Raw genomic sequence first — 12,139 nt, forward strand, 5'->3', positions numbered from 1 at the left:
GCTTTTTGTTCTGTGCTCCCAATGGATGTCCCATTTTCTTCTTTGCCTCTTTGTTCTCTTTGGAGTTTGCTTTCAGCCTTTCACCATGGTACTTTCTATGTCTCTCGAACTCCAAGTGATTTGGTAGTAAATGTTGATACCACCTATATCACATACCGTCAAGCATAGGCAACGACCTTGTAGGTGGTCCCTGTGGCATGGCTAGCCCCGCCGACGACATGTATTCGATAGACCGACACCAGAGCTAGCTACCTCGTCATGGTAGAGGTCGGACTATATCTTGCCAGGAGGCCACCCTCTCATGCTTTCCAAAAGGCTTCAAGAGAAGCAATATGTGCATTGTGTCTCACATCGGAAATGTAAAATAGAATGAGACCTCCTTTAGTTATAAAAGAGAGTCATCCCCTACTTAGATCGATGAGGACGAGATCCATGATCCCCACAGTTGTATTACTACAAAGGCTACTTAGCCTCACTCATAGTGAAATCTCTAGGTGGACGTAGGTAGCCTTGCCTCTTTGGCAAGGTGAATCACTATACATGCTGTGTCATCTCTCTCTCCCTATCTAGCTTCGTACTTAGTCTTTGAATTCACAGAAACAGTAAACTTAGTGCTAAACTCAGGGAGCTTGAGTTTCTTGGTCCCATTCATAAACCTTGTTGCTTATCAATAAAGGTTTGAGCGAAAGGTCCCTTCAATTTTCTAGGAGAAGGAGTTGGGCTACATCTTTCACACTTTCCAATCTGATCGAGGCTCAATCACTGCCACCAAAGCTAAAGAGTGATCGTTCCTGTCTTCAACATCATGAATGATGATCGATCTTTTTTCCTTTCTAGGTAACCTTAGATTCTTTAAGTTTGTAAATGGTGGATTAGATATTGCCGATGGAATGGACAATGTGAATGTGAAATTCTTGCCATCCACCAAAAAGTGACTACCCTTGAAATCAAATTTTGGTGCTTCTTGCCTCAGCATAGCTCTGTCCTACACGACCACCTTGGCACCACATGTTCTAGACGAGTGAAAAATTATGTTATAGTTGCGGCAGCATCCACTAAGGTTTTCAAAATGACAGGAGATCTCCTTTTCTCTTCCACCATAGTGCTAACCTCAACACTTTTTTTAGAAAATGTGTTTGGATATGTCATGGAAAACCCTAACTCTAACCTCTCTCTTGCTGTTTAAAAGCTTCTCGTCAAGCTCAAGGAATTTACCAGCAATGGAGGCTATGTTCATGATTGTCTCCTTAACCTCAAAAGTCGGTGGAATATTGGTGATGCGCAACCAATAGTATAGAGAGTCAAGAGTGATCTTTTCAATTGGAGTAAAGCCATCATACTCCATTAGCACCATTGGTGGTCGAGCGTAGTTCCATGGCCCCCTTGGGAAAATCTTGCTTTGATCACCTCTATTATCAAAGAAGAACAAAAGTGTCGAGTTCGGCCTTTTCTGAGCACTAAAGTTTTTCTCAAGAACCCAAATACACCTGAAGTGACGCCTCACATCGTTGATACCAACAAGCATATGGGAGAGTACGTAGTTTCTCCTGCAGAAATGACTGAGAGGCACGCCTGGTTGTGCTACCATTTAGTTTGCTAATATCAATCACATCATTCTCTTTCGCTAGGGCTAATGATGCTGCAAAGCTTGCAGTAACATCTTCAATCGAAGCCATTGAGAAGTGCTAATTGCGTATGATTGAGCAAGAGGATAGAGGTGCCAATGCAATATATCGTCTATTGGGATAACCTTCGTCGACATTAGGATTTGCAACACGAGAAGTCGGCGGCTTAGGGTGGTTGTCCAACATTTAACTTTTTTGGCAACTATTATATGATATATTTTGAAATTCTCATCACTTATGATAGAATATTGTATACTATGTTAGTGAATCATCATCATATAGGTTTGAGTCTACACAATTATAAGCATCAGATTCTCAATATATGAGCGAATAGAACTTCACATGTACTCATAAAGAGAAGAGGCAGAGGCCCTGACATAATCAAAGATCAAGAAACAAGAGGTTTTGATCTCTTTAGTCATTAAACTTGATCATAGATTTGACTATAACATAAGGATTGACAATCAATCAAACATTGTCGGTGAGCTGTGATATGTTGGTAAGTTATAATTCCAACATTGTAAAAGTCACGGGTTCGATTCTCACTGACATATATAAGGGTGGGGTGGGCTAAGGATTTAAAAAAAAAATAATCAAAATAATTTCATAGATAAAATTATTTATCTGAATAACGCAACATACAAACCTTTTTCATGGAATATATCTTGATACCCATAAGCTACAAGTAAAGGATGAGGAACAATAATTTGAGCATAGACGTAGATAACAATAGTCATAATTAATATTTAAGATGCTCTGCAAAACCCAGAAGATGTAGTTAGGTCAAAACCATATTTAATATCCATTGGTAAAACTAATCATTGATTGTATATGAAGTCACTTATTATCACACAATGAAATTATAGATGCTAATACATCATCTAAGTCACATGTACATCATCGTGGGTTTTTGTACAATCTAAAATAGATGAATATGTTATGAAGTAAAAAGCAAGCGGAATAAACTCATAGATCAAGTTATTGGATAGAAGCAATGGTGTTGCACCAAATAATTCTATGATCATCATGGAGTTATAAGATAAATAGAGTGAAGCGTGCTCATAATGTGTTATAAAATAGAGAATAATAGAGAGAGAATCTGTTTTTTTTTTCTTTCAAATCCCCAAACCTGATTCACCGGTGCCTTCAGAATCATTGGGACAATAGTATAGAGAGAGAGAAAACAAATTAGAGAAGGTAGAAGTATGTGATTTATTCTCATTAGACTCCTTTATATATATATATATATATATATATATAGATCCTATCCAGAGCGGAGCTCCGCTTTGAAATTTACGTGTGAAGTTCGAGTTTTGGGTCACTTTTCGGTCGCATATCCACATCTCGACTGTTCCGTTTTTAGGTACTAGTGTATAGATCATCTCTGCAAATTTTCAGCCAAATTGATGATCGTTAAGGTATCTAACTCGCTTAAACCAATAGACGGACTGAATCTGTCAACCTGAACCGTACTAGCTTTAAGGCAGTTATCAATGCCTTAACGATCATCATTTTTGCTGAAAATTTGCAGAGACGATCTATACACTAATACCTAAAAACTGAACGGTCGAGATGTGGATGTGCGACCGAAAAGTGACCCAAAACTCGAACTTCACACGTTAATTTTCAAAGCGGAGCTCCGCTCTGGATAGGATCTGTATATATATATATATATATATATATATATATATATATATATATATATATATACATAAGTAGGGATTACATCATAATGACATAACTACTTAATATTTACGTGGACAACCACACGCACACGCGCACACACACACACATATAATATTTACAACATCAAATACTTTATACCAACACTTATGAATTGTTTTTACGTACAACAAATCAAAAGTTAGTTAGCAAGTTTGATTGTTGTTATTTAGTTTAGGATTAAATTATGTTTAGTCCCTATACTTTGCCTCCAAAATCGTTTCAGTCCCTGACATTTTAATTTAATCCAAAAACAACCTAACCTCTCAATTTTCCTCCAATAGGTCCATTCCGTCCAAATGTTCCGTTAATTGGCTGACGTGGCAGATAACTAGACGCCAATTCAGCGCCACGTAAGTATGATGGATGTTAAAATGTCGAGAATAACCCTAGCCTTTCCTTTTAATATTTTTTTTCTTACCTTCTTCTTCTTCTTCACACCCAACCACCCTAAAACCACCACCGAGCTGCCTATTCACCTTCTTCTTCGTCCTTACCTTCAATTCAATCCCAAAAACTTCAAAATCTAACTACCCAAAAACAAAAATGAAAAACCTTCCCCCTCCTTCGTTACTCGTTTCTGATCGGCGAACAAGGAAGGCCTGAAAATGGGTCATCATCGACATCGACCCATGACTTAACCGTGAGCGGCGTCGGGGCCCAATAAACTTATCGGACTTCTTCTACTTCTTCTTGAAGCTCCCCTGTGCCGCAAACACGTTCGTGCTGTTCAGCATCACCGACTCGTCCTTCCTGCTCCCGCCTCTCGCCATTTCCTTCTCCCTGCTCGGTCTTATCCTAACACTTGAGGCTTTGCAGTCAAAAATGAGAGAGAGATAGCTAGTGAAAATCGGTGCTGGTGTCGGGTCGAGGCGAGTGACCCGGCGAGGAGTGGCGGCTTCTTGGAGTCTCGATCTGGAAATGGAATGAGCTGTTGGGCCAGACGGCGTTAGGCTCAGCCTGATCTGAATTGAGCGCGTCTTCTAATTCGAATTGAGGGGTGTCTTGGACGGCGGTGAGGGACATGATTTGTGCTCCAGGTCTTCGGGTTGGGCGGCGGAGGACCCGGAAAAGATCACACTCCTTCTCCTCCGCCTCGCGCTGTTGCCACCGCCTGTTTCACTCTCCTTGTTGAAAAGGTCTCATCTTTCTCTTCTGGGTTCCTCAATTCATATATGATTTCCTTGTGCCTTGTTTGATTTTTAAGTTATGTATTGTTAATTGGCTTATTGGGTAGGTGAATTTAGCTCCCTTGATCATCTGTGATAATTTCAGATTCGTTGTAGTTTTGTTGCAACTTGGGGCTTATGATATTGGTGGATTACATGTTTATGGGCTTTGAACTGTATTGGAATGTGTATAATAGAACAACAATTTGGGGGAAGAACCTAATGTTGATGAATTGGGAGCTTGGATTATAGTTTTGAGCTTAACTACAATGTTGGGGGATTAGAAATGAGGAGTTGAGAGACAATGGCTTGGAGAAGTGGGTCTGGGGATGGTTGTGGTGGAGGGTAGGTGGTGGGATTGGGTGTTGTGACAGGTGGAGTAGGAGGTGGTGCAGCAGCAAGTAGTGGTGGTGGTGAGAAGGTGGTTTTGGTGGTGGTCACCTTGAAACTGCTCTCGGCGAGTCCTTGAATATCAAAGAAGTTGGCGGATCATTGAATGACAAATCTGAGGAAGTTTTTGGATGGTAAGCTTGGTGGTGGTGGTGGTTACGGTGGTAGTGGCGGTGGATTTTGGTGTGAAGAAAAGAAAAAAAAAAGAATAAAAGAATGAGGGAAAATGCAGGGGGGGTATATTGGATAATTTACAGCTTATGTGGCATGCAAACTGCTGAGTTGGCGTGGCTTCGAGTGCAACGTCAGCAAGTTAACGGCCCAAATAGACGGAATGCTAACGGAGTGTACCGATTAGACGGAAATTGTAACGTTAGGGACTTTTCAGATTAATTGGGAATGTTAGGGACTGAAACGAAAAAATGGTCATAGTACAGGGACTAAACATAATTTAATCCTTTAGTTTAAGATGTTGGTACACATGTTTAATTATTTTATTTAACAAAAATTTCACCAAGAAATAAATGGCTCTCTCTTTGCATTCCTAGCTCAAACCTTAGGATTTCTCTTCGGTCTTGGCGATCTAAAGTCCTAGATCGAACACCCTCTTGTCTTCCGTTTGACTGCCTTCGATGCCCCTATTCATGTTTCTCTGTTTTTTTTTTAGAAAATTACATACAAGTAACAGACCAAATTAAAAAAAAAAAAAAAACAGAAAATCCATCTTCTATTAGATTTATAGAAATAAGGACATAAAGCCTAGGCCCAAGGAGAATGAAGTAGACCTAATCTCAGAGATTTCATGCGTAATTACAAATTAATACACTTTTTCGTTAGTATTACTGTGATGTCATTGTTAAAAGGTTATGACTTTTTTTTATTTTCTAAAATAATCTCTTTAATGCCAAAACTTCCCAAATTCATAAAGATTAGTTCGGGTATCTGAAAAATTCCCTGAAAATAGCTCGGGCATCATGATATCCTCCTTGCCCATAGTCATAAACATGGTACTAGCCCAACTCAAACTCAAGGTGCTTGAGAGTATTGCAACACTATGCTCTTGATTCTTACGCTGCCCAACAACACCACCTTGAAAGAAAACACGGCAACACCACCTTGAAAGAAAACACATGCAAGATCGGGTTCGTCTTTTCCACCATATGGCGGGGACGTAACTCCACCCAATAATCAGCGCCACGAGGCTGCCATTGGATCTACAAGAGGATGATGGAAGTAAACCGCCATGGATGAGCAATGACAACAATCTCTGTTGAGTCACAATAGCACTCGCCCTAGGAGTAATGCGACCATGGCCAGAGTTTACGTACCTTGCCGATAAGCATAGATGCAAAGATGACCGGTCAGAGATACCGGCGTCGAAAGACTCGCCTAGGGAGGCTATGGTTTAGAGATTCCCAGTAATATTTGAATAAATTAATCGAATTACGACAAATTAATGACGTAACATATGCTAGCAATTCCCTAAATCGGTTTGTAAGTGCAACGATTTTTTTTGTTTAAAGTGAGCTCTATCGATAAGCAACAAACATTATTCTTTCTAATATATATTTTTCATTTTATTTGATGTTCTATAATATTAATGGGCGTTTTTATTGCCAAAACAACGTCTTCTTCTTTTATTAGAACTTTAGTATATATCAAAAGGACTTGAATGCACTAAACTTACTTGGTATTTTCGGTCAGGCCATAACAACTCATGTAAAAATAGATTCATTGAACGAAGACTCTACTGCAAGATAACAATTTTTCAATAGGAGACAACACTTCACATACTCACATCTCATTTGAGTAATTGAGTCCTCAAAGTGATAATCACCTATACCGCTTAAAATTATCCGCTTCACCAAAATAGAGAAAAAAAAAAAAGGGTATGAATGACCAAAAGTTAAAACGCTCTCTCTAGAGAAAAAACCCTAAGCGATGGCGTCTGGTCTTTAGTCAAAATTTGTATGCCCGGTCCAACGGCACGCCCTTGCAGCAACGGCGTCAGACGGGCTAAAATGGAACTTATGTTTGGTGTTGTAAGGTCTAGTCGGAGAGAAGGCAGCTGGGTGGCGATGTTGTCAAAGGCATTTGGATGATTTAACGGCGATGTGCAGCGGCGGGTTGATGGATGGGAGTCGGGGCCGATGTCGCCTAGCCATTGGAAGGAGCGCAGAATAACTGGCGGGTGCGTTGCGGTGGTATGGCAGGATTGGATATCGCCTGAGGGTGATGACCGACGGCGGCGTCACTGAGATTCACTAGTGTCGTGGCTCCAATATGAGGAAGGGTGATGTGGCTAGCCGGAAGGTGGTAGGTGGCGCTGCTGCCGGTGGATGGACGACAGGGAAGGTGCCGGCGCGTCGCGATTTCTGCACCGGATCTCGACTTGGGCTGTCTAAGCATTGGGTCTGGGATTGGGTCTGGGCTTTGACCATTGACTCTGTTTTATTGGGCTGGGCTTTGACCCTTGACCCAATTTATGTTTCTGTTTGCTTTATTATTATTTACTTTTAGGAAGCTATGGCTCTATGCCGATAATAAGTTCCTACCGCTTTTGGATAGGGCGACGTGGGATTTGTCTAGGTATGCACACTCTATGTGCCTTGTCTGGCCTAGCGAAGCGGCGATGTATTTGCTTGATCAAATGGATGCAACCTCCTAGTGGCAGGATCAAATTGAGTGTCGCCGGAGTTATTTCCGTGCGGCAACATAGTGGGAAAGCTGTGTTATTTGTAACGATGCTTCTTTGTGATAGAGTTATTTTCCGGTATGTCACCGCTATGTCAAAGCAAATAGAGTATTCATTCGTGCACTCTTTGCTAACTGGTGTTTGTTAGAATACATAGGTTTTGTAGAGAATTCTGGTATTATTTCAGGATGTTCTCTCTATGCTTATTGTAATATGGGGTTTAGGCTCTACGTCCCCTCCTTATATTCTGCAATTTCATTAATATCAAGGCTTGAAGGCAGCCGCACCAGCCGCCTTTCAAAAAAAAAAAAAAGTATGAATGTAAAGTTATGGTCAGAAATTTCACTTCTAAGCACCCATCCCAACGAGAATTAGATCGAATTTCCCAGAATGTGTGTGTCTTGTTGATCTTATATTCATTTCAAAACCTATATGAATCCAGAAACATCGTGTTTAGTTAATTTAGAGAGAAGCCCAACATTTCCATTGATGCGCGAGCACAGCTGGTCGGTTGAGTTGAGCCAACTGCATGCGATATTGATACTGTCGCAAACTGCATAATTGTACGTACTCGATATCTACTTGATGCTCCATACCCTAAGCCAGCCTCTTTCACACTTATATATCTGCAGGTCATCATCAACTGAACTACTGTATCAAATTAATTAACAACAGTCAAATTAATTTCAACTTAAATTGTCAGATATGGGATTTATACCTTTAGATTTACCTGGGTTCCACACAGACAGCTGTAATTTGTTTTACTCGCCCAAAAAATAGACCATGACTGATATGAAGCCCTAGGGCCGGCCTAGGTCGTCGTCTCAGATTTGAGGAGGTGAAAATTTTGGGAAGAAAAGATTTCTGGTAATAGTATCGACCTAGCAGGGACAGAGAGAATCTTCTACTACTTGTCGATCTGTTGTGCTAAAACCATAAGATACCCATGTATGTGGGTTTTACACCTCCCCCTCTTTACCATCCATGTATTTAATATTAGGGTGCATATAGAGATAATGGGTTTATTAGTTTATAAAACTTTTCTTACGGCATATATACATGCAGATGTAGGTCAAGTCCCCTTCAAGAATAGTGAGGAGGGCCTCACACCAATCAGTTCGACAATGCTATTAATTATTAATGCTAGCTGTACATTCTTTATATTCTTCAAACAAAAGATATATAAATAAGTTTGCTAAATTAAACAAATTGGCCAGTTAATTTTTGTACAAGTAAGAACTTAGAACACAAATAGAATGTAGGATAAAGCTAAAATAGTAATTTGGTGATCAAATAATTGGTAGTTAGCTAAACTAAGCAATTTTACTATTTCGAGAATACAGTAAACTACCACGCATAATTTCTTCATGAGCACTAGCCAAAGGGAAACCAGCCTGGAAGGATGATGACAAGTCTCTGTAATCTGAACACCACCACTAGAACTCTATAGCCACCCCATGGTGCCTTGAAACACCACGTACTGCTTTCACTAATTGATCTCTAGAAAACGACTTAGCAACGGGTAAATTAGACATGTGACATCATCCAAAATCAATTTTTTCCCGGAACAAAATTATAAAATCTACCATATGCAGTAAAGTTGGCCAACACAAACTTGAAAGGGAGGCCAGTGATCAGATGATTCAATATGAGCTATAGAATATGGATAGCTACTACTTCTCATGAAAATCCTAGGTGATCTTATATTTAATTCATTAAGCAAGGTTGGTTTCGCTTTACATAGAGTGCACATTATTTCCTAAAAGATACAAAAAAGAAAAGGAGAAAAGAAATCCGAGTATATAATGTTACAATTATGTTAATTTCTGAGGATAAAAAAAAAAAGTAATGCTAGCTAGGTGAACCATTTTTGGGGTACCATACGCATTTCACCTATGTGGCAACTGATATAGCAGAAAGACCAACATATCGCAGAATTTCATTAAATAATGTGGTTATAGCTGTATACCACATTAACTGTCACGTAAGGTGAAAATATAAGATGCAGATTGTACCTAAAAAAGTGATTCACCTAATATTATTCTTAAAAAAAAAAAAAAAAGACACACACTAGCTAGTGTTAAATTAGGAACAAAGTAATTGCGGATGCTTCAGAGACTTCCAACTTTAATCAGTCTTTTAGTATCAAAAAAAAAAAATTAGGAACAGAGTGGCATTGACTGAAGGAGAGGCTTTGCTTTCTCAGATCGATAATGGCTAAAACGACCCTACAAAACTGTATATGAGAACTGTTTATCCACAGCAGTATTCCAAATGCTGTACGAGATCGATCAGAGTGAAATTGAAGATGAAGTGCTGATTGCCGGGCAGAAAGCCTATAAATACTCATACACAAGTACATCAGGACATAAATAATTCTGACTTAACTTCTTTCCGAGCAGAAATAATATTTAAGAGCACATACTACTACCCACTTCACTCTTTCTCTTTATTACAAGGGTAGAGAAATAGAAAGAGCGTAACATGCATGTTTTCATATTGTGGGCTCTTGTTTTATCAATTACTGGAAATTAGGTGATTGTGGTGAAGTTTGTTGCCATTTCTAGTGCAAATTCAGAATCTTGTCCAAGTGCGTTATCAATCTCGGTCTCAATTATTTGGTGTTGGGATTGTATGGCTCCAAAAAAGTGGAGTGCAAATAAAATTTGATTCTAAAGATGTGATGAATCATATAATTGAGTTGGAATTAAAATCGATATTAATCGAATTAATTCCCAAGTCAATTAAATTTCCCAATAATTAGTGGGAAATAAAAGAGTGCCTATGCAAGTACACTGACAAAGTATTCATGGTATTCTGTGTATCTAACATCCACCATTAAGCAATAAATGCTCAAACTTAATTCTAATTATAACTTGTTTAATTGCAAAAACTTCAAGTCACTTGAAAAAAGAGAAGTAAGAATAATTTTAACAATATCTCATATATGACGGCCCAACACCTCAAATTCTCCTGTCGGTCAATAAAAGACCGTTTATGTTTAATCTCAATGGCTAGTTACGAATACCAACTACAAATCCTTCGACTTAACGTGAGATAAGAGTAGCTAAATCAACAATTTAATAATTAGTAGTCATACATACTAGAAACACAAAACGTAGTGTTCTTTTAGGACCACCAAATCCAAAGCCTCATTGGTACCAGCTTCTTTCAAATATATATCATCTTCGAGGCAAGCAGCTCTTTGGTTACAGTCCAACATTCAAGCACAATTTAAGTAGATATATATAAATTACATGCAGAAAACATGATCGGAGTGGGGTGGGAAACACCATGTACTACGTGTGGTCCATCTCCATGTGCATCTATATATAATGTAGAACTGGATTAATTCTAATATTAATCGATGTCTGTGTACGATTAGCTAGCTAGGTTAGATTAACATTATCAGGAGAATTTCAGATCCTGCAGCTAGTAAAAGAAGAAGAAGGAGATTGATCAGTAATGAAGAAGGTATGGGAACCCTAGAGCGTGGGGTGGTGTTGACCAGAGGTGATCCCATACTGTGCTTTAATATATGATCGAAACCCTAGCTTGGATAGTTTTATATTTCCGAGACAGCACGAGTGAGGGTGTGTTGGTGTTTGCATTGTAATTACAAAGAGACTTGGATTGTAGCTTGTAGGTCGTCCACTTTGAGTTTCCATGTCCATGTCTTGTTTTTGTTATTGTCATTTCCAAAACATCTCTGTCCTGCTATTGCAAATCCCAATAACCATAAAGATGGACTTTGATGAGTACATGTTAATTCAGTTTGGTTTAAGATTTAAGGGTTATTTTCTTAACTTAATATAAAGGGGTTAATGACTTATTGTCATGGAAAGTTTGGAATATGCATGAGCTATAAAACCATCGGACAAATACTTGGACTCTTGGAGAATACATTTTGAGAAAACAAAATAATTATCAAGTCAATAAATAAATAACAAATTACATATAAGTTATTGACAAAAGATGACTTAACAAATAAATCATCTAAAGATTGAATTAAACATATAAGGACTAAATCTTACAAATAAGGACAATGTGCTATCCACTTGCCACATGTCATGAGTTAATTTACCTTTTTATCCTTATCTACTTCTTTTGACTTCTAATCCCTTTATAAGGTTAAATATTACAAATAAGGACAATCTGCTCTCCACTTGCCACATGTCATGAATTAATTTACTTTTTTACCCTTAACTACTTTTTTTTACTTTTTTTATTTATTTCTAATTCCTTTTATGTTACTTTTTTTTATTTTTTAGAATAATCACTTTATATTACTTTTTTTTTATGTTACTTTTTTTCGTAACTTAGCTTTATCGATATTTTAAACTTTCCAAAATATCTTCAAAACTAGTTTTAGATACGAATATTTACCACATATATCAAAACTTCCATCAAATTTTCTAAATTTTAATTTAAGCAAAATATCCATTGAAATTTCCACAATTTTGAGGTACCAAAATTTTCTAAACTTCATCTCACTAGTACATTTCCCAACACAAATCCCCTCTTCTGGTAATGCACTC

The sequence above is a fragment of the Rosa rugosa genome, chromosome 7, assembly GCF_958449725.1.
Source record: "Rosa rugosa chromosome 7, drRosRugo1.1, whole genome shotgun sequence".
Classification (NCBI taxonomy): Eukaryota; Viridiplantae; Streptophyta; class Magnoliopsida; order Rosales; family Rosaceae; genus Rosa; species Rosa rugosa.